Consider the following 23569-nt stretch of genomic DNA (forward strand, 5'->3'; position numbering starts at 1 on the left):
TCACCTTTTCCCAGTATTGAACTTCATGAGGTCACTGTTGGCCCATTTCTCAGCCTGTCAAGGTTTTTCTGAATGCCAGGACAACCTGGCATGTATCAGCCACTCTTAGTTTTGTAGTATCCATGCACTCTGTCTCAGCTTGTGAGTTATTGATGAGTTGCTGAGCAGTATTGGCTTTTGTATTGACACTTGGTGTGTGCCTTTGATGACTAGCCTCTAGTGAACGTGGTGCTGCTGATCCACGTTTTTTGGCCAGCAGTTCAGTCACTTTTCTGTTTGCCTTACTCTCCATTCATCTGTTTTGTGTTTCATCAGTTTTTCAGGAGGAAGACAATGCAAGGCTGTGACAGAAACATTATTAAAGCCAAGATAAGCAATGTTCAGTGTTCTGTCCTGGTCCACTGGGTCAGCCTGCTCATTGTGAAAGGCTATCAGGTTGGTCAGGTACAATTTCCCCTCCATGTATTCATGCTTACCATGTCCAGATAGATTCTTATTCCTCCTTTGTATGGCAATAGCTTTTAGGTTTATTTTTTCCATTCCTTTGCTAGGAGTTGAGGTGAGGCTGAGACTGAATTCTTGAAAGCAGAGGTGATATTTATTCTCTTCCAGTCCTCAGAGTTTTCTCCCCTCACCTTGATCTCTATTATTCTTTTTGGTCTTTCAGTGTTTGAGTACTCTCACAATGACATCAGCCAACCCTCAATATGTGTGGTCCATCTCATCATGGCCTGTGGATCTGTGTGTGTCCAGTTGGTTTAAATGCTTCGTAACCTGTCTCTCCTCCACTGAGAGGAAATCTGCCTTGCTTGAGGCTTTCCTATGGTTTTCAGGGACCTGAGATAGCTGAGGGATGGTTTTATCAGTGAAAAGTGAGATGAACAGGGCATTCAGTGTATTGGCCTTCTTCATAACTTTTGTGACAGTCTCCATCAGGAGATATCTTTTCATTATATCTTGTGATGGGGAGACCATTGCCCATAGCCTTCCTTATGCTGTGCAGCACCAGCTGAAACATTTACTTTTCAAGTTTATATGAGCTGTCTACTCATGTCTGTGATCCCAGTAAAGTTGAAATTCTCCAACTACATGCAGACCTCATAATTCATCCTGTTTGCTCTGCTGTGTGCATTAGCAAACAGGCTATTTGAAGAGGCAGAAGAGTATGCTTTTTTCCCAAAAAGATAGAACACCTTTACCATAATTCTGCCTGGAAGGCATTTCCCGATGTACATGTACACAGTTGGGGTGGAACCCCTACAGCCCTGGTTTTTTGCTTACAAATTTCTTCCTGTTGACATTACCCCATACTCTTTGCTTGCCAGCCTGGTCCTTTACTTTTTCTCTTGATTGTTTCTAGTTTGAATTCTCATTACTGGGTTCGCCAGCCTGTTGTCAAAATGTTTTTCTCCACTTATGTGGACAGCATCTCTGCTAAGCCATCCTCTGTCCTTGTAGAATAACCCATGATTGTTAAAAATCTAAAACCCTGTAGCCCACACTGACCGCGCAACAAATTCTTATGGGATCTGTTACTTCCTTTTTCACCCTTCTGTCTTTCTGGAAGGATTGAGGGGAAAACTGCCTGGAGTCTCCATGGACTTGACCCCAACCCCCCATACAATTAGCAGCATAATCAATGCTCAGTGCTTTCTTCATTGCCTCTGGTGTCACTTGTATGGAAGAGCAGCAGAGGGTCATAGCCTGCAGCAGCCTTCTGCAATGTCCTGACCTGAGTTTCCAGCAGGCTGCAAACCTCCCCAAGCAGCAGCTTGTGGGATTCACCTCCCCCCAGCAGGGAGCTTCCTGCTGCAAATGCCCACCAGAGGTGTCTCTGCACCTCCATTCTTGTGCTGGCTCGAGTCCCTTGCAGAACAGAGCTTCTATTTGCTATTCTTATGAGACAACTGTTTCAGTTAGGTGTTTTATGTATTTTACTCTTTGTTTTGTGAACAAATATGTATAAAAACATTGCTGGAGAACTAATCACACATTTTGGCTTTTTTTAAAATTTGTTTTATTAAGCCTTGTTTATTTTTGAATGTTATCCTGCCAATGCCATATGGGTTAGCTGGCTATGCAAAGGCTTTTTGTACCAGTGTGATGAATAGAGGAAAGATCATTTGTGGTTTCCCTGTACTCAGGAAGGTCATGGAGTAATCTCAAATCAGTCAGAAAGTCTACAAAAAGATAATGGGTATCAGTGTCTGGTACAGGATTTGATAAAAATTATTTAAGATTACCTTTCAAGTCCAAATTTTTACTTTAGGTTATGCCTTTTGGAAGACACCAGCCTACAAAGTTTTCCAAACCTTGCTTCATAACCTGTTTTAAGGCAATGAAATAGGTGCTATCTTAACATTGCAACTGGTTTCATATGTGTCTTGTTTCTGTTTCTTCTAGGAAATGAACCCAGGAAGTAATGTGAAAGGTCATGTGAAGCTCTGTCACAGCAGAAATTTTCTAAAAGATTGCTTTACCTGTAAGTTCTTCTTTTCTGATGTTAAATGCTAAGTTGTATCGTACTGTGATGGGAAAAGACAACTTTATTTTGGCATTTTGACTTGCAGCTTAATTGTGAAGAAAACCTTTCCAAGTGCATTATGTGGTAACATGTGCTATTATTCACTTTCTGTATTTTAGTAAAGCCCAAACAAACATTTTTTTTCCTCTAAGTAAATAACTAAATCTCACATTTTCTGTAAAACCTGTTAAGGTTTAGAAACCAATGAGCAAGATTTTCATGCTGTTTCATTACAGATTTTGCATCCACTGTGATGCATTCTAAACTACAATTACTTGTTTTTCAGGAACTATTTTAAAAGCAAATGGTAAAAATTATTCAAACTTGTATGAGAGTGTGAAACTACCACTGAAAGCTCTTTGCAAAGATTTCATGTACAGGTGCCTGCTGTGACTGAGACATCTTCGGGATTCAGTGTTTTTCAATTATATGATAGTGCCCTTTACAATTGTGTCATTTGTGGCAAAGAATTTTCTTCAAGCTAAAATGAACTCATTTAATTTTGTATGTATCTCACAAGAAACTCCACCTACAAATTTAAACTGTGGCTTTCATCCTAAATCTAATTGTCCACATCAAAATATTTAAAGTGGGAGATATGAACTTGCTCTCTTAGCAAAATGGCAAGAAAAATATTAAAAGATCCATTTTACACAAGGAACCAAAACCATCAGGCTTGGTTTTGGCAGATTCACGTGGGTGGTGTCAGAGCTTAGAATATAGAAGTTCTTAGTCCCTGTCAAAAGGTATAATTTGAAAATATGTAAATATGCCAAAAAAGTATACCCTGAAGGAGATTGAGAGTTTGCAAGCTGCAATTTCAGCAATATGTTGATTTTTTTTCCCTTTTGTATGTAATTATCATAGTTGAACTATGCATCACCTAGATAGCAAGTTCTTGAAAATTATAACGGGGAAAGCATTACTGAAAAATGTTTCAAAACTGATAGTAGGTGTTTAATCCTTTAAAAATAATAATTTCAGATTTTTTTTGTTACCTAGCACTCTATTTTAAAGTAGCAACAACGCCTCTACAAGGGCAGCAAAGATAATTTAGTTTGACATAAAATCTTCAACCAAACAAAAACTTGCAAACAATAGCCCTCCACATTTCAAGCTCCTTATGTAGTTTCAGAAAAACTGCTGATATTTATTTGACTTTCTTCAAAATGTGCTTCTTGTCTCAGTATTTCTTTACTGCTCTGATATAACTAGAGACAACCATAAAGTAAGTACCAATACAAGCAAATCTGTTAGAAATTAAAATCTTAATTCTGCAGTTGTGAAGTAGAAACAGAATGTTATTGTCTTTATTATATAAATATTTACAAAGTGCTGATGCAACTTCAGCAATTGTCCTGTTATCCTAAGTGCATTAAAATTACTCCAACATTGGAACATTTCTTTAGGTTTTGTCAAGGAATCCAGATGGGCTATTTCAGGATAATTGAAGGAGACTTTACAATTAGTCAGGGAAGAGAAAAGAAAAAGTGCTCCTCTGATAATGCTGTCTTAGTAACTGAATTAGTCAGATTTTCAGTATTATTTGAGAGGTTTAATTACTTAGCAGTAGTCAAATGGATTTCCCATGTCATAACAGTAGCCTTAAAGGAACACAAATGATAAGATTGAGGTAGAATAGGCTAAATTATTTCAGTTTTGTCTTCTCTTTCAATTAATTACCCTTGTTATTTTCTTCATATCTCCCTGAGAAATCTTAGTATTTTGTGTGCACATGTAAATGTATGCATGTGGGTGGGTGTGTGTCCATTAGAGATATTTATGTTCAGTGAAGATGAGACAACAGTTGGGACAAAAGTGCTTGCAAGTGACTTGGAAAAATCGTAGGTGAGAACATGGAGAAAAGTCCCTGACAGGATGCAAATGCTGAGTGTTTAATTGCACACTGAGCAATGAAGTACATTTACAGCTTCCCAGACAAAAGATGCATTGTTTGGAATCCTGCAAACATGCTGATTTAAATAGTGTGACTGCATTTGAGGACAGAATAGCAGAAGAATGTACTTTTTTCCTGATCTAAAATATTTGAAGCATAGTCTATTACTGTATATAGACAATTCTGAAGTCTGGTTAAAGAGCTGGCAATATCCAATATTATTTCTTACTGTAGACTGCAACTGATTTTGTAATTCACATACTCAGCCATGGTATTGGTGTAAACAGAAAAAAAACAACATAGGGAGGAAAGGGATGTTATTGTTGTTATTGTATGAGTACAGGTTGCAACAAGACAGAGAAATCTAGCATTTTTAACCATTACATAGTTCTAACTTATTTGTGTTTTTGCTAGAAATAATTCCATACTGCTGATTTGCATATGGATTAGAAGCTTTTCTGTTATACATTTAATGAACCTGCCAATATTCTGAATTAATTAATTAGTATTGTAAGATTGGCTGTCATGATACACAGACAAGCAACAACATAACTCACTGAGATTTGTAGATTGTGACAGCAATTAATTATGATCAGTTTTGTAGTTGTTACATTTTTCTTTCAAAAGGACTTTCCATGTATTATTTCTATTAATATTAGCTGACTAACAAATCATATAGCATCAAATAGCAACATAAAATGGTTTGGGTTGAAAGAGACCATGAAGATCATCTCATTCCAGCTTCCCTGCCAGGGACAGCTTCCACTGGACCAGGTTTCTCAGAGCCCCATCCAACCTGGGCTTGAACACCTCCAGGGATGTGGCAGCCACAGCTTCTCTGTGCAGCCTGTTCCAGTGCCTTCCTAGCTCTGAATAAAGAATTTCTTCCTAACATCCAATCTAAATCTCCCCTCTTTTAGTTTAAAACTCTTCCCACTTGTCTTATCATTTTCCACTTGTGTAAAAAGTTACTCTTCCTCTCTTTTATAAGCTCCCTTTAAGTACTGAAAAGCCACAAGTAAGTAAATAAGAATCTTTTTCAACCTTCTCCCCTGCAATTGGATTCTTCTATGTTCAGCTAGTCACTATCAAAATAATATTTCAGTCCTGTGCTTAAAAAGATCAAAATTATACCCATCATAATATGTTCTGTGTAAAATAAGGAGTAGCACGAAGTCTACTGCTGTATGTTTATAGAAGAACTGGAAGTTCTAAATATGAACCACAAGTTCTTAATATGATAGTCATTGACCTTGGCAGAAATGTAAGAGTAGAAATATTCTGTTTGCACAATAAATTATTCCCATTTAGGAAAGGCATTTTTGTTGATGCACAGCATCAAGCGTTCCTCATTTTCTTTGAGTAATTGCCTTTGAGAAGGGAATCTTTGAGAACATAGCTTTTTCTCCTATTCCTCTCATGCCCTCTGGGGAAAAAAATACATTTGGAATACTTTCTCTTCATTCACAGCTACAGGGTTGGGTCAATTATATGGACATCCTGGTGAGAGTCCAGTGAAAGTGCAGCAAAAGGAAAGACTAAAAAACCCCAAAAAGACACTACCAAAATCAGTAGTGAGAATTGAAGTACTGTCTATGGAAACTGGTGAACACTAACACAGGCTTTTTTTTTGCTGTAGAAAATTCCAATACCCTAAGAGCACATTAATTTTCAAGGAGTGTCATGCACAGCTCTAATTAAAGTTTCACTGATCACCAGGGAGTAAATCTTCCCTGCTCTCCCTATACCTGCCTCTTGTCTTTCTGAACTGAACTTAGATTTAAAATTTAATATCAGGTGTTACCTGGCATATGTTTTCATGTCAGCTTCTGTCACTATATTCAGGGAAATACAAGTTTTACTTGTAGCATTTCTGCATACTATAGGCATCTTTCTGGTCATAAGTTTGTACAAACCTAAATTGCAGAGTAAGGAGAATAGAATTATTGCAAAGGTCTTTCATGTTTTGCTTCATTACTTATTATGTAGATTTTTTTTAATAAGGGGTATACTGAGGAATATAAATAGATATATCTGAAATGATGACAACAAGAAATACAACAGCTGTCCCTGTTGTTGCTTGTTAATTTGCTGTGCTGAGGTGTAATTTCATGCTTTGTTAAAATCAGACCTATTAACTATGATTTGCTGAAGGTGAAATAAGGGGACAGGCTCCATAAAGTTTCTTTGTTTTAAAAAGTATGTGGTATCTGATATTCACTGAAAGTAGTGGTCAGGGAAAAGTGTCCTGTAAGTTAAATATGTTGACACAGTAAAGAGCATTGATTAAACTAAACCAAAATATTTTATTCTTTACAGTCAGTATACAGTTAATATTTTCTCTAGGCATAAACTTCCTGAATCTCAGGTCACAATGCATGTGTAGATATCAAGATGATGCTGTAGATATCAGCAGGTGCACAGTGTTCATAGTCCACCAGGCATGGCTTCATTAGCTGCTGAACTAAGGGAAATCTGGAGAGTTCTCTGAGATGCCTTAAAAATTAAGGGTTTGATGGCTCCTCATGACCTAAGCAGTGCTAAAGTTGAAAAAGAGCTGATGGGGAAAAAAGACACAAACAAAAGAAAAAATATTGGAAAGAATTCTCAGGAAGGGAAGATAAGATAGTCTGTTTCAATGAATAAAAAAAAATTGAGGTCCAGGGGGAGGGAAGAAAGGAAATGATACAAGATGTGAGTACCTCTGAACAATAGTTGTTATTTTTGATTGGTTTAAAGTTTTTCAAATTCAGTAGAAGAAACTTATTAGTTTATTTTCAGTGTTGTGCAAATATGCATTAATTCTATATATTTTATCATTAGTAAGTTTCTGGGTAATTATGTGTAGGTTTAGAGAATGTATGGGTGAAGTTATAAATGTTTTGATTCCCTCATTTGGCACAGTGTGAGTACAGTATATGCTTCCAAATAGTGCAACAAGATTTGGCTTCTCAGCCTCTCTCAGGACTGAATTTGCATCTCTTCCTCTTGACTATCTTGACCATGCTGCAGAATTAGCTTGGGAGGGAAGGAATAAGCTTTGGTGTGTAGCCTGTCATTTTTAGCCTGCTTGTTACACGCATTGACTATTACTCCACATTTAGTCCTTTGACAGGAAAGGTTACCTGGGATTGAGAGCCTGTGAATTTTTTTCCGAGTCTGTTTGCAAATAATTGTCCTGCCAAGAATAATGCACTTTATAACGAGATTCTTAATGATACCAGAAAAAGTACAAAGAAAATTCTTTATGGTCTAATTTAACAAATACACTAGTTTTGGGTGAGATGTGGTATTATGTTGTATGTCTACATCTCATATTATCTGACTTCAAGCAGAAAACTTTGTTTCAGCTTCCTTTCAGCAGACAAAAGGTTCAACTCCAGTAGCAATAATTTACAGTGTGGAAGGATTGTGTTGTCATAGAGGTGCAAGGGGGGCATCAGGACCTCCAGCATGCCCACAGAAGCACATTTCTCTCTGGGGAGCTCCTTTGCACCTACTGAAAGCAGAGCACTCCTGAGAAATCTCACATTGGTAGAGAAGCAACTTCCATTTATTTCCTTCGTGTTGGCTAAAAATTGATGACGACAACACTGAGTGTTGTGTCTTCCTCCTCTGAAGGCAGGTTTTAGGTGACGGTCTCAGGAAATGTCAATCTGCAGGATTACTCTTGTTTTAGACTACTGATAGAGTTGGAAGGACTGTCATGATTGTGGCCTACGTGTGCCTTCCACAGAGCTGGAGGATAATTGCTGATTACTGTAATGAACCAAAGACAGCACTTTTTTTATGGGCTGATTCGTGTGAGAATGGTTGAATGATTCACTGTTTCCTGGAAAAAAATGTGTAAGCTCTTGCCTCTAAACTTGAATGGGAGAGGCAAATTCATACTTCTGTAATTACTTTGATTGCAGTTTCTTCTTGTAGTCTATTTCAGGTAAACCTACACTGCATGAATCATAAGAAATTGCTAGCTAGAAAATAGTTAGAATGTCAAGAGGTGCTTTTGCTCCTCAATTAACTAGTTTAGCATTAATGTCAGGTCTGTGTAGCTGCAAGATTGAGTTGTTTTTATTTCCTTTTTTAAATCATGTGTGCATTGTGTGAGCATTGACTTTCAGCTGTGCAGTAATCTCTGATAGCTTGTTTGTATTTTTTAGATTTTATATGACTTTTGTACCCCCCCACTCTTCAAGATACCCTCTTTGAACAGCTCTTGGTTTGTGGCTGTGACTATTAGCAGAAGGTTTATTTAACAGAAGGCAGCCTGAAGAGTGACATTAGAAATTACTGGCAAACAGACAGGAAGGCAGTAGGAATACTGATGTGTTTCTGCTTTTGTGATCAATCAGTGAAAAAGTCTATATTCTGAAAGTAAATAAACAAGCAAAACTTGTCTGCTTGTGCTGCTATCTGCAGCTTTCTATTGTCTGGGAGCTGGGGGGTATCAGCAGCTTGTGGGTTGTTTTGGTTGAATAGCCCAGCAGCGTACGTAATTTGCATCATACAGAGCTGGATAGAAGATCTTGAGAAAGCAAGGTTTTCTGCACTATTGCTACCTCTCATTACTATTGCATAGGTGTTGCTGCAATCCTTGGCCTTTCCATGTTCAATTGTCTTGTTATTAGTGATACAACTGGAAAAATAGTCCTGATAGGTGGTATTTTTTGTGTGTAAATGGCTAAAACTCACATTTCCAACTCTAGTTAAAGCTAGAATTTCTTAGAGGATACACTCTGGAACATGTCTTGGCCATCTTGTTAGAGGTTGGAGACATGGCTGGACTAGAGGTGTGTGTGATTTCTCGTGTGTGGGGGTTTCCTACTGAGCCATCTGGCACTGCACAGGTCAGAGAAGAATGATGAGTATTAATGTTTTATTCACGTGGAAGATACTGTTCCTGGAATGTTTTGCAGAAGTCATTTAAGAATTCCTGCTAAAGTGAAAACTTCCTTTGATAAACTCATTTGTGTTAAGTGTCCAGAAAGTTAATTCCTGAGGCTGTTAGCACTGACAGCACTAATTTTCTCTGTTGATTTCAGAGCATGAAATTTGTCTAGACATCTGGCTTTGCAGAGGAAAGTTGTTGCTTTGGAAGGTAGACTGTACACATTTTATGTGGCTAAGGGTTAGATTTTGTATATACACTATTTCCCCAGTGTATATCCATCAAAGAAACAGGATAGCAACAACTTCCATTTTGAAATAAACTTGGCTTTCATGTTGAAATGATCCCTTGAAGAGGTGAGAGCAGTGTGCATGTTAAAGAAGGGGATTAATTATCTATAATGACTCACTTTGGCTCAGTTGACAGCGGGCAGGAAGATCTTGGAGTGACCCTTACAGCCTGGGTTCCCTGGGTGCTCCCATCAGGAGTGACTCCTGGTTCCCCAGCTCAGTAACAGGCTGGCTTCCATCTGCTCACACAGGAACAGCTGGGCCTTCTCCTGTGGTGGAGAAGGAGCCCAGCTGTGGCACTGGAAGGCTGGGGCTCAGGAGGGCTCTGCCCTCACGTGTGCTCTCTCGGCAGCGGCAGTGCTGGTGTGTCAGACTGGAGCTGCCTTTGTGTGAGGTGATATAATGAACACATTTCCTGAGAGCTGACAAAATCTAAGTGCATTGCTCACAAAAGGAGATTGAAAGCTGATGTTCGGCTCTTGGGAAAGCAAAATCACAGCAATTCTTTTCTGACCATAGACTGAGATTTTTTGTTTTGGAAGAGATTGTCTTTTAGATTATGTTGCTTTTTTTTTTTTCTTTTTTCCCCCTAAGTAAATCACACTGTATTTTAATGGAGCTAAATATACAAAATGGAGAAGACCTGTGCATAAGCAGAATTACGAGACAAAAAAATATAAAAGGAAGCTATTATTATTTCTTTCCTGGAAGATTTCTCGGAATTGCAATGTTTTTAATAGTGCACATAAATAAATTTTCAAAGATGTCACCATGAATAAAAATTTTTTTTATACTTGAGAAATGCATTTAAGTACAGCTATGCTGCTACTACTACTACTACTATTATTGTTATTATTAAGTGGAGTGATGGCATATTGAACATTTTGAAGCAGCCAGTTGTGCACTCATGTGGAGAGATGCATTCTTAACCAGTAACAAATAAATATTTGTTATTGTAAACAAATGAATAAAAATGATCTTATTGGCTCTTATAAGTCTCATCTGAGGCCTAACTTTGGATTTTGCTAATATGTACGATAACTCCATCAACAAAGTGTCTAAACATATTCTGAATCTTAATGTAATTATGACTTGAACTAAAACCTGTAACTGAATTATTTAGGTTGATTTTAGGCTATGAGAATGCCAGCATTTTACATTTTATGAAATTCATTCCTTACACTTTCATTTAAGATGCTCTTGCTTCCTGTTTCTGACCTACTTCTTCTGTGCATGTTTCATTACTTCATTCACTTTTGTTCTTCATCCTTCATCTCCTCCAGCTGGGTGATGTGTCCTTTTCATCAATATTTCTGCAGGTGGAAGTTTTGTAGATTTCATACTGTTTAAGTGAACCTGATGGGGTGGGAGTGTCACACTGAATGTTTATTACCTTGCAGCCATGTCTATGTATGTATGTGTAAGTATATATGTATATATATAAAAAAAACCTTACTTGATGTTAGAATAAGTCATAGCAATAGTTTCCTTTGTTTGTTGCAAGAAGAGTACCCCAATACCCATGCTTAGGTGTTTTCAGAATTGTCATCCCTGAATGGAAGAACAGGTGGTATTAACAGACCTAGGTTGAGCACTGTTATTTTTGCAAGGAGTTTGAGGTGGGAAGGGTTTCAATCATTCTTTGAAATCAGAGAATTTTTACTGGTTTTTTTTTAACAAATGTAATTTTATGTTAATATAGCCTGAAAATTCTAATTTTATTTAGCCTGGGTTTCTAATTTTCTAGACATGGCACACATATAAAGAAATATTTTTCCTGTAGGAGTGCCTGACATCTAAATATACAAAGAACACGTGGGTTGAAAATAGAGTTTTACAGTAGTGGCTTTTTTTCTTTAAACATAGCTGAGTAGTTCTGTCCTTTATCCTCTATTTTCTGGTTGAGAGAAAGTTGCTTGTCAAGAAGCTGACAAGGAAAGTCACTTAAAGCAAACAAACAAAAACAAACAAAAGAGGAGTGTTGGTGAAATGGAGACATTGCAGCCATAGCTGAGCAGACAGCATGGAAGGCAGATGCTCCTGTGTGCGCTGTGCCCGTAGTCATCCTCTGCCTTGAGTAAACTGGGCTCTGCAATTCAGAGGAGGGCAGCTCTCAGCTTTTTGTTACTCATGTGCTACCAGGGACTCATGCTCACGCAACAGTGGGAAATTTCAACGCTTTTCTGAAGCAAACAGTTCCAAAAATTGCAACTGCGGGGCACTTGATCTAAAAAGGGATTTGTACCTGCTATTAATTGGATTCAGGGTGGGTTGCACAGTGTGCAGCAGTAAGGGGAAATTTTTCCTTTGCGTCACAAATGCAATGAAACTCTTGACCCAGTGCCACTAATAGCTGTGGCTTAGTTGACACAATCTTGTAGCTTTTTTAAGCTAGTGGGACTGCAACAGCTCAGGGCTGTGGGAAGTATTTCATTCTTAGCTGAGTAATAGGAGAGAACAAAACTGCTTCATTCATTGCTTTGTGTCTTACAGACAGCAGCTTTTTAGTCTTTCTGGTAAATGCACGTTACAGTATTGTAATTATAGGTCTTATTCTGTTTTGTGTCACTTCAGTTTTCCTTACTGCCAGAGAGGGAAAATCATCTAGCAAGGGGTCATTTTTAACTGTGTTTTCTATCTGAAATGAGAATTTCACTGAGATAAGAAAGCTCTGGGTTTTCGATTAAGCTGGTTTAAGTTTACTGCTTAAGCTGGAAAAGTCCAGTAGGATGAGATTTAGGTGATAAAATACCTTGTCAGGCAGCTGAAGAATATTGGAGGGAGGGAGCAAAAGCCAAGTAGGCGGAAATTCTACAATCTGTTTATGAGGTAGAATATTATTATAAGGTAAATGATTATTAAAATACTAGTATCTACAAAGTGTTTATCAATACATGATGTTAGAAAAAATGCCTCAGTAATTTTTGTGAATATTTTAAGGTGCAGACTTTGTTCAAGGTGCTTTGAGACTCATGCTTCTGGGAACCATGGAAATGTTATCTTGGAAGCTTCCCTAAAGGAATTTTTAAAACCTCCCCCAAAAAAGGTTTGGCTGAAATAGAGATTTTGCTAACTTTAGAAAATACTCAGTTTCTGCTTCAAAAATATTTTCTGTTTCTAGATTTCTCTTATTTTAATCTGAACCAGTTCGTTAATGTAATGAAGCATGTTTGATATCCAGTGTGTCTTTTTTCTGGTAATTCTCTCTGAAGAAAACAAAGGACAAATCAAGAAAATTTTCAAAGATAGTGTAGATTAAATTCATCACTAGAGTGAAAGGGATAGTTTTCTAACATGATCATAGTAGATTTTCTGGTGGTGATTTTGCTCCTGTGTTTAATGGTTGCTTTTAAATCGCAGAAGCATTAAAGTAGGAGTGGTTTCACATCTTGGAGGTGTTACAGTGTAATCCTGACTTTCAGATCTGGGATACTTTTGCTTAGAGAATAGGAGATGAGGACTCTTACTTCCATGAAGGTGAGCTTTATGAAATTGGGTTTTCCTTTGCAGAGTATAAATGGCATGGGAACTGCTGCTAGTGTTTGGAAGTCATTCCTGGAGAATCTTAAACTCTTGTGCTATAAAAACATGGGTGGCAATTGATAATGTAATGGTAATCAGTAAGATACTCGGCAGTACAAAGTAAACTTGTAATCAGTGTGTGATGTGAAGAAACTGCATATGTTTGCAGCACAAGGGGTATGGGTAGCAAATCTTATTTCAGTCCTGAAAATGAATTTATTAGCTGTTTTTAATCAGGAGATTGACAAATCTGACCCTTTGTTAATTTAGGCTCTTAATAACTACTTCTGCCTCTTTTAAAAAATACAGTTTTTCAGTGAGAAAAACAAGAAAAAACTTATTTGTAGCTGAAAATATTCCTGGAAAAGATGACTTCAGAAAGTGTACTAGAGAGCAATTGTAACTTTTTTCCCTGATTGTTTTTGATTGCTATGGGCAAATGATGAAAAATCATGCTCACCAAAGGTGAAATAGCTGTGTGGAGGAGGTGGGCACTCTCAAGTGCTTAGTGGAACTTAAAAGAACTGTAACTGGTATTGTATCTTCTTAGGCTGGATTTTCTTCCAGTGGTTAAGTAGGAGTGTGATTACAGAACAAGTGCTTTTTGTGGTATCCTCACATTGCTTGGGAGTTAACTCCAAAAAGTACTACTTTTATGTGGTATTGGTAAAAATTCAGTTTTTTTACTGAAGCCTGAAAGAAGAGATAAATGAAATAGCACATTACATTTAATCTTATCTTCCAAAGCAAGGCATGCAGGCAGAGGTAAGATAAAATTATGATCAAATTTATCTTGCAGTGTTTAGAAAGCTGGTAATGGGGGTAACACAAATATAGAATTAAATCTGTGGAAGAGGTGTGTTAATTTGTAAGGAATATTTATTATAATAATCTTCAGAAGTACATAGGGAGAGTTGCAGTGATAAGCCTGGGAATTTATGTTGGAGGATGCTTTTCCTTTAGGAAATAATTTTATTGACTTTTTTCTCCTGCATGTGCCCTACTCAGTTACTCAGTTACTGTTAGATGCTGAGCTCCATGGAAAAGTAACAAGCAAAATAAGCTCCTGCTAGACTCCTGATTCCTTGGTCAATAAGCAAAAATCTGAATAAGTTTATTTCAGTATTAGTTTTCAAAAAACATTCTCAAGTTTGAAAGTAAACAATGGATCCTTCAGAACAGGAACTTGAGAGATTTGTTTTCTGAACTGCTACAATTTAAAATGAGAAAGCTGTATTGTGATAATAAACTCTAAGTTAGTATGGCAATGGCCATCTAAGTATAATAACTGATGCCAGAAGTAGGTAAGCATTATAATGCCAAACTGTATTTGATTGGAAATTAATATCTTTGAACTAGTTATGTGACTCTGCTTTTGGTATACTTCCACAATTTTAAGATTCAATTACGAAGTTAATCCCTTTTTTTTTTTTTTTTTGGTCTTTATTTTAATAAGGTTTGGAAGTTCTTATCTGGCTAAAACAAGGATGGATAAATACAAGTCTTGTGCTTGTTTAGAAGAATGCTGTATCACAGATTTCTAAACTTAATTATCTTTATTCAATCTGAAATACATTCCATGTTTGTTAAAGAAATAACTTTTTCTGATTTCATTAGCTTCTCAGGCATGTAGAGTTGCAGCCAGGGAATGTGCTTTGTTTTGAACTCAGTCAGTGACCCCTGTAAAAATGTTTAATTAACTTTTGCCAATGTCAATATAGTTCTATTATACTCAGCAGGCTGAATGAGCTCCCTCTGGTGGCTCATTTACATTGAGATTCTGTTCTTCATAGCTGTTTACTCAGGAAAACAAGGCTGCTGACCCCAGGTATCAGTCAGACATCAGTTCCTTCTGGGCTCACACTTTAATTGAAAAACATCAATAATTTCCTTACAGAATGAAACAAAAGCATTTAAATGCACAGGAGGTTCAATTCGTTAGTAAAATAAATAAAGAGCTACTGGGTAACAAAGTGTGCAAATGCAACCAAATTACTTCCTTCTAAGTGAAAATCACACAGTAGGTGGACGGCAGTGATTTAGCGGTGTCATCCACTTAGAATAGTGCTTATTATTAAACTTAGGAAATATTTGGACATTAAAACAAAATATTTGGACCTTGACCATGAAATTGTGGAATTTAGTATGAGCAAGGAGGAAGTAAGGTAGAAAGTAAGATCACAAACATGGGCTTCAGGAGAGCAAATTTTGGCCTCTTAGGTGATATTCTTGGAGGAGCTCTATGAGAACAGGCCCTGCAGGAAAGAGGAGTCCAACAGAGTTGGTTGATATTCAAAGATTGTTTCCTCTAGGCTCAAGAATGATGCATCCTAATGAGCAAACTTGGGTGTAGGCAGCAAGAGATCTGTATGGATGAATAACTCCTGTTATTCAACTCCTTGAGCTTGGGCTCGAGCCTAAGCAGGGAACGCACAAGCCATGGAAGCAGGGTCAGGCTGCTTGAATGAATATAGAGAGGTTATTGAAGTAGAAATGAGACAAGGAAGGTCAAGGCCCATCTGAAATTAAATCTGGCCAAGGATGTCAGGGAAAGCAAAAGGGGCTTCTTCAAATACATCAATAATAAAAGGAAAAAATAAGGGTAATGTGGGCCTGTTACTAAATGGATGGGGGATCCTGCTAACAGAGGACACAGAGAAGGCTGAAGTACAGAATGCCACCTTTCCTTCGCTGGCAAGACCAGCCCTCTGGAATGTCTGACTCAGGAGACCAGGATAAAGGCATGTTGTAAGATGGACTTTCAGGATTTTCCCTTAGTCAATGAGGATTGGGATAGAGAACACCTAGTGGTGAAGACTTGACACCCACAAGTCTATGGGCCCTGATGGTTGCATCGCTGAGAGCTGAGAGAGCTGCACAGCATAGCTAGACTGCTCTTGATCGTCTTTGAAAGGTCTTGGTGATGAGGAGAGGAGACTGAGGACTAGAAAAAAGCAAATGTCACCCCAATCTTCCAAGAGGGCAAGAAGGAGGATCCAGGGAACTGCTGGCCAGTCAGCCCCACCACAGATCTTGATCACCCTGATGGAAAATCCTGGGGGCCTTCTCCACCCCCATGGGGGACAGGGAGGTGGTCGGGAGTAGTCAGTGTGGATTCACTAGAGGTAAATCAACAAAGATGGTGAAGGGACCGGAGCATCTCTCTTATAAGAAAAAGCTGAGGGAGCTGGGCTTGTTCAGCCTCAAAAAGAGACAACCAAGAGGGCATCAGTGTCTGTCAGTATCTGAAGGGAGGTTGCCAAGAGAGTGGAGCCAGGCCCTGCTCAGTGATGCTGAACCACAGGACAAGAAGCAATGGGCAGGAACTGATACACAGAAAGTTCCATCGGACCACAGAGAAGAGTTTCTTTACTGTGTGAGTGACCAGAACAGGCTGCCCAGAGAAGGTGCAGAGTCTCCCTCACTGAAGATACTCAAGAACTGTCTGGACTCATGTTGATGAGCCTGCTTAAGCTGAGAGATTGGACCAGATGATCCAACCTTCCCATTCTGTGATACTGTGAAGAAAATGATCCAAAAATGTGAAATCTGTGGTTTTGAACTTGGTTAATCCTGTAGATTAACCACAAGTTAAAATGAATCTTGGTCTCAGAATGCATTCAAGCTATTTCACAGCATATAGAAAAGCATAATCTCACTTTTTATAGCCTTCTTAAAATTAAGAAGCTAGTAGAATTTCTGGGTCAAGACCACAAGCAAATTTAAAATGAGTTTTCCACCTCTGTAATGTTAGTTTTCTACAGATACTTTCTAATTTCATGCTGTTGTAATTTAATGACATCCTTATCATACTGGCATTGAGACCTCCTCTCTCTGAAGCGATGAAAGAAGTTTTGAAGCCAGACAAGGTGCAAATTGGACATAAGGTTAAATATTTGTTCAATATAAAAGTTGTTTAAAATTAAGTTATTGTCAATAATGCAGGTTACAGAATAAAATACTCAAAAATCAGAGAAATTGTAATTTTGGAAATATGAGTATTTAAACAAAGATAAAATTTTGCTTGGAGAAGGAGAAAGGGGTCACAGCAGATGAGATTAGGAGAGAAATAGCAGTGTTTATAAGATGATCAGATAGCTATGTGAAATAAAGGGAAAAATAGAGTGTAATCAACAATAGACACCTGTAGGAAGTTGAGAAGAAATATCTTTAAGAAAGTGGTTTGAATGAATATTTATTTGCATGTTTAAATTACATCTTACATTTTTAAAATATTCCTTAAACATTCTAGCAGCTGAGATTCACAAAACAAATAATCAAGCATGGCTTATCAAGCATGGCAAATCTCTAAATTGAAAGTCTGTACACTTGCAATATTCACGCAAATGGACTTTTTATTTTTTGATCGCACTTTGTTCATCTGTCTTTTTTTCTTTATCAAATAACAGTTGAGAACACAGTTTGTAGCATAATACTGCGTACCTGAATATCTGCATTAAAAAAAACCAATCCTGATCTTCCACTATAATTATATGTGACTAGTAACAGAAGCAGGTGGGTTAGGAAATAATTTTCTTTTATGCAGGTTTTTCAAAACAGTTTCCCACTGCGTTCAAGTTCAGGATCTCTCTGATGTTGGTAATCAGACTATGAAAAAAAAAAGAAGTCTAGTGTTTGAGGAAATTACTGGTGTATTTTGTACAGGACTAAGAAGAATTGGAAATAACTTAGTTGGTGCACCCTGGGACAATGTTTATGTTATTGCTGAAGATAACTAGCATTTTCCAGTCATCCTTTTGTAAAGGAATATGCTGATCCAGACTGATCCTTAAATCAGTCTGTGCTCCTGGCTGCTGCCCAATTTATTTTTCCTGTTCTACCAGTGCTGTAACTGGGTTGCTTGTACTGTTGAACTTCATCCTGTTTCTCATGCTCTCATCTAGAAGGGTGTCCAAGTCTTCCAGGATTGTGCCCCCATCCTCCTGTGTTGACTGACAGCTTTGAAAGCTGGCCAAGACCTTGAGTCCGTTCTTACTAAGCAGTGCTGGAACTCTGTAAGATTAATGGATTCAGGTTTGCGGCATTTAACCCAAAACAGAACACTGCTTGCTAAATTTTGATGTTTCTGTCATAAAGACTGTGAACCACTTTATGTTAGAGAGTATTTTAACTACCTTTTTGTGTATGTCCTTTAGAAGTGGGAAATAATAGTTTGTGTGTCAGTGTCTTTCTTTACCTTGTACTCTGAAGAGGCACATGGACAATGCCATTTAAATTTTGTGTGCTGGTGGAAATGAGCAGCTACGCAGTATGGCGTGCAGGTTACTTCCGCTACTACAAATGCAGGAACATAATTTTATGTATTATAAGTACATATATCAATATATATTGTATGAAATGATACTGCATTTACATTGCCAAAAGTCAGCAACATTTGTAAGCAGAGAGGTGCCTGAAAGTTCATTGTGAAGGTAGATGTTCTTCACACCTGGAATACAGAGGTAGTAGGACCTCCTAGTACATGTGGGCATTTACACAAATTGGGTATTGCAAATCAGAATAAACATAATAGAAGTCCTGTCTGTGTAGTGAGTAGCTAAGTGTCACTGTACTAAAATTAATTTCTTCAGTGGACATTTTAACAACATAATTTCAGTTCCTTTTTGTGTAAATTGGTTAAATACATAGTCTGCCCATTCTGCCTAAAATTTGGTAATTTACTTTTTCTGGTTGTTTTTATAAGCTTTAGTTACATTTAAACAAAAATTCTAAATTGTAAATGAGCTGTTCAAGTTACTGGCAGTTTTTAGAACTTTACAAGTCCTCCCTTGTTCCCTATTTCATGGGGACACTAGTATGATGAGGGAATAGTATGCTTGGTTTAATTTAAATGAAGTAAGCTTAATGCAAACACTACATGAAGGTATCCGTGAAGGTCTTTGTGTTTGGCAGTGAAAATCAGTTGGTTTTAATTCTCTTTGCTTGGAGATAACAAAGATAATTTGTTTTAATAGCCAGGGGCAACATTTTATCTGATTTATCGCCATTCTGTCGTTCCATATCTCACTTTCATCAATCTAAGTTTTAGCTGGGTAAACTTTTATTTGAGTACCAGTCATATTTTAATTCAGTCTCAGCTATTACTCTTTGATTTTTAACTTGCTTTTTGACTTGTATCATTCCATGACCTTGGATTTTCAGATGTTCTAGAAACGTTCTGAGATGTTATACGTAGGTAGTATATCTGCACAGAATATACAAGTGGCAAATAGATTCCTCTGTGTTTGCACTGACTTCTGTTAGTCTCTCAGCGGAGGGGAAGATTACCTGTGCTTAGTGATGCTGGTGATGAAATGATGTGTAATAATGTACAATATCCTGTGAATGGCAACGTAGGAAAAATATCCAAAGACATTAGTTTGAAATTTTCAGTTGATTGCCTCCTTAATACCTTTAATACACCTCTATTGCTCTAATGCACCATATTACATTACATGGTACTTCTCAGCAGTTCAGTCAATTGCAAAGCTGAAGGAGGCAAGGAAAAAAGCTGCCACAACCTCCCTAAGGATCTAGTAGCATGATGGCTGTGTTCCAGTCTGTACCAACTTTGTGGGGCATTTAAAAGGCAACTTCTAATGTGGTATCTCACAGCCATTCATTCTTATTTGTGAAGAATGCAAGTTCTATTCAAGTTTTTAAAATAACTTTTAAATTTTGCTTCTGCTAAGGACTTACTTGAACATGAGTTCTGCTGAAAACTTGGATTCCTGTTGCTCCTCCATGTAAAGCCAGTCCACAGTGCAGCACAGTATTTAGGACATACTCATTCAGATAGCAGAGAACAAGAGGTTTTCCTCTTGTTCCAGATAGGACAACCCATTCCCATCTGGAATCTGCTGCTTTGGAATGTTTGTGCTTGGCCAAAGATGTCTTTCCTGATTGCCCTAATTCCATGACTAACTTTGTACTCCTGTAGGCTTAAGAGTTGGGAGAAAATCTAAAGGTATTTTTCATTTTTGTCTGAAAACTTTATTTGGTTCTAGTGTCAGCTTCAGGATGCTGTGGAAGCCCAAGGAATTGGTTTACAGCAGTTCTGTTTGGTCTGCATTAGACTACTGCTTGTTGCACTTTTAGTTTAGGTGTTAGAAGCTTCTGCTAGATAAAGTGAGTGTAGTCTTGCCAGCTGATTACCTGCTAGTATCCATCTGCTTCCTCAGCTGATGTAGAGTTCTGAATTTTGTCTCTGTACCTAAGTTGTGATTGCAAGAGAAGCAATCCTTGTTGGTAAGGGGAGAATACCATGCACAGTGTTAGTAGCTCTTCTGTTTAATTTTTGGGGAAGGTGAAAGTCATTCCTAAATCTCAGGAGTATAGACTATATGTCTATACCTTATTGTATATTGTGTATTTGTAGCCGGTGTGTCTTTTTGACAAATAATGTGGAGTCCAAACAACCAACTTGTGTTTTATGTCTGCAGTGATTTTTTTTTAACACTTCAATATAGTTATTTGCTGAAAGATCATATAAAAGCTGCGGTACATCTTATCTAAAGATGATTTTGTGTGAGTAAAAAAAGAGCTAGAATTGCCTGTTTCTGATAGTGTTATTTATACAGGTAAACTTATTATGTTTTTATTTTTCAATTCAAGAGTCTTGTACAAATTTTTCTGTAAGTGATGGCAGGGCTATTATAAGCAGAGCTATTATATATAAGCAGCCAGTGAGCTGCTGGTACACTAGTACATTGTTTCCTTGCAATTGTGTTACAAAAGAATTGTGTTGCTGTCTTTCATTCTCTCATTGGCACTTGCATCACCGTGGTTGAACCATTAACCATAGCTGATCAGATTGTCTTGATAGTTCAAAGCAGTAGTCTCGTGTAAATGGGTGTGCTGAGAAGATGAGCTCCTTATTAAATTAAACTAAAAACATAGTATGTGTGTATGTTGGGTTATAATTCTGATCCCTTTTTGCTCCCAGAGCCTCATGGAAGTGCCTCTAGGGATGTTCTGGGAATGTATGTGTCCTGAGTGTGAGAGAGGACACCGTGCTCTCAGACCCATGTGTGGAGGGAATAGGTGAAAGGATTTCATGTGTGGAAGGTGAGAGCTGAACAAGGGGTAGTCCACAGCTAGGGAACAGACCCACATGGTGAGACACCACGAAATGATTCCTTTTACTTTCCTTCATGGTCACCAAGATCTGACTGGTACTCTTCATAAAGTATGTACCAAGGGGAATGTGTTGGGTGACTGAAAATCAAGTTGGATTCCTTGGCTTATCTGAATTGAGATTAGTAGGGTTTTGAGCAATAAACAAGAGGAGGGAGGGGTGGTATTTCTCTTTTCTGTAGTTACTTTCTTCAAGACCTGTGAATCACATTAATGTAAATCAATTACTAATGCACAGCCAACACATACTCCTTTTCTCTGCCAATGTCATTTTCACCTGCTCCAGGTGAGCAGTTCTCTTTTGTTATTGTTGCCCTCCTGAGATTGAAACCCTATAATGCTGCTTTGCACAGCAGCTTCATACTTCACTGAGCAGCTGACACACTGTCCTTCAGGTGAGGCATGGCTCTGAAATTATGACTCTTTGGGTGGTACATTTGCCAAAATTAGCGTTCTTTAAATAGGACACCACAGCCTGTTCGCTGTGGAGGATGAGTGGGAGTAAATAGATTTTCTAACAAGAAGGGTTGTGTGTGAATATATAAAATTTCTTTGTTTATAACTTAGGGACTCTGGGAGCTAAAAACACATTGTAAATTGAAATCAATAGTTCTGTTTAAGATGTGCTCTGTTGTTCTGAGATCATAGGTGTATCAACACCTGTGCAAAAGTTTTATGTTTTATAATTCTGTCATAGTAAACTTGAAAAAGCAAAGACAGAAAACTAAACTTAATTCTAATGAAAAATGATCCTGACCACACCTCTGCCACTGACTTTTACAATATGCATCTGGATATGTCCTGTATTTTTTAACAACTTCCTTACCATGGAGCAGTGGTGATCTCTGTATTTCTGGATATAGCAGCATGAGGCTTGGTTGTTCTGCCACTAATTGTAGCACTTAGGCTGAGAAGAGCCATATATGTACAGGGAAGGCAATTGCACGAGAATTTGAAGTCTCCATGTGGTGAAGAAATGAATAATTAATGAAATAGTGAAGCAGAATGCAAGCATGGAGCTACCTAATGTTAAAATTCAGCCCTTGTTTGGAACTAGGGGGTTTTGTTATATACATGTTGATGTCATGTGTTCACTGTGGGGGAAGAAAGGGGCCATGCATCATTTTAGAAAGAACTAAGTACATCACGCCCTGTAAGGTATTTATTCTGGCTAAAACAGATGGGATTAAAGAGATTACTGGTTAACCCAGAAATCTCTGATTTAAATCTCAAGTTCGTATGATCTCAGATGCAGAATTATTGGCACAGTATCAAAAGGCAGGTTGACTTTTTTAAGCTTTACTAGACATGAAAGCACATTTACAGGAAGGTTCCATTTTAATACCACAAACCCTCTACTTTTCTATCGATATTTTTATCAAAGACGTGAGTGATTATCATGACAAAGCAGAGTCAGGTTTGGGAGTTCTTAATCTGGTTGTGCCTCAGAGGAAGGAGAAGAGTTTTTCTGTGGCTTTAAAACATTCTATTGAACTAAAAAGGAATTTCCTTTACATTATCATCAAGTTTAAGATTAAAGTTAAACTTTACTAGCTTGATATATAACATTTCTTGTCTTTGAATATTTCTGGAATAAATTTTTGATTTACCACTGTCTTGGTAGAGCTGGAAGTTGTCTTTTTTCCCTTTATTTATATTCCAAATCTCCCTGTGCACATTGGAAGTTGTTTAAACTTACATTCAAACTGATTTTGGAATATTGGAAATTAAAAATGGAATTATCATGTAAAATATAGCTAAAAATGTGTAAAAGGAGCTGTGTAAATGGCAATAGACTTAATTTTATTCTTTGTAAATCTATTCCATGACTATAGATATATAGAATATATATATATATGTTATAAAGATGTGCACATATACTCAATTCTTGCAGCATCTCTGAACTCCTAGCACAGATTATGTTTCTTTGCTTATGCATTGATAAACTCTTCTCTTACTGCCAGTCAATATACCTTAGTTTATATCAGTGATGTAAAACCAGGATGGCAGCCTGAACCAGATCTCAATTTATCTCAGGCTAGTCCCTTGTAAGGTCGATTAATTCAGACTGAGAAATAGTAACTAAAGTAGTGGAGTAGTGAATCAACAGTATTTTAAATCCTCCCCACTGGCTTTGTAAGAATCCAGGCTGTTTATAATGCTATTATTTCTTGTCAGAATTCTAAGTGCTGCTCTGTACAGCTGGAAATAAAGATGATGTATTTCAGGGCTTGGGTAATATTTTTTTTCTTTAATTGACAGCATATTAAAACATTGTTGGTGCCTAGTGGGGGATTTTTTTTCTTTTATTC

At 37.5% G+C, this 23569-nt stretch overlaps 1 protein-coding gene across 18 annotated transcripts in view; it reads left to right on the plus strand.

Annotated features, from left to right (window-relative positions):
- The window catches only part of MARCHF1 (membrane associated ring-CH-type finger 1), a 230722-nt gene that overhangs the window by 72893 nt on the left and 134260 nt on the right, over nt 1-23569 (plus strand). For 14 of the 18 annotated variants that reach the window (XM_064710723.1, XM_064710720.1, XM_064710735.1 and 11 more), the window contains one exon: nt 2404-2482. The gene's annotated coding sequence lies outside the window, so the exon portion shown is untranslated. Of the gene's footprint in view, nt 1-314; nt 445-2403; nt 2483-23569 lie in introns of those variants that run through there. The other 4 variants (XM_064710730.1, XM_064710722.1, XM_064710736.1 and 1 more) reach the window with 3 other exon arrangements.

This window comes from Zonotrichia leucophrys, chromosome 4, assembly GCF_028769735.1.
Source record: "Zonotrichia leucophrys gambelii isolate GWCS_2022_RI chromosome 4, RI_Zleu_2.0, whole genome shotgun sequence".
In the NCBI taxonomy this organism is placed as follows: domain Eukaryota; kingdom Metazoa; phylum Chordata; class Aves; order Passeriformes; family Passerellidae; genus Zonotrichia; species Zonotrichia leucophrys.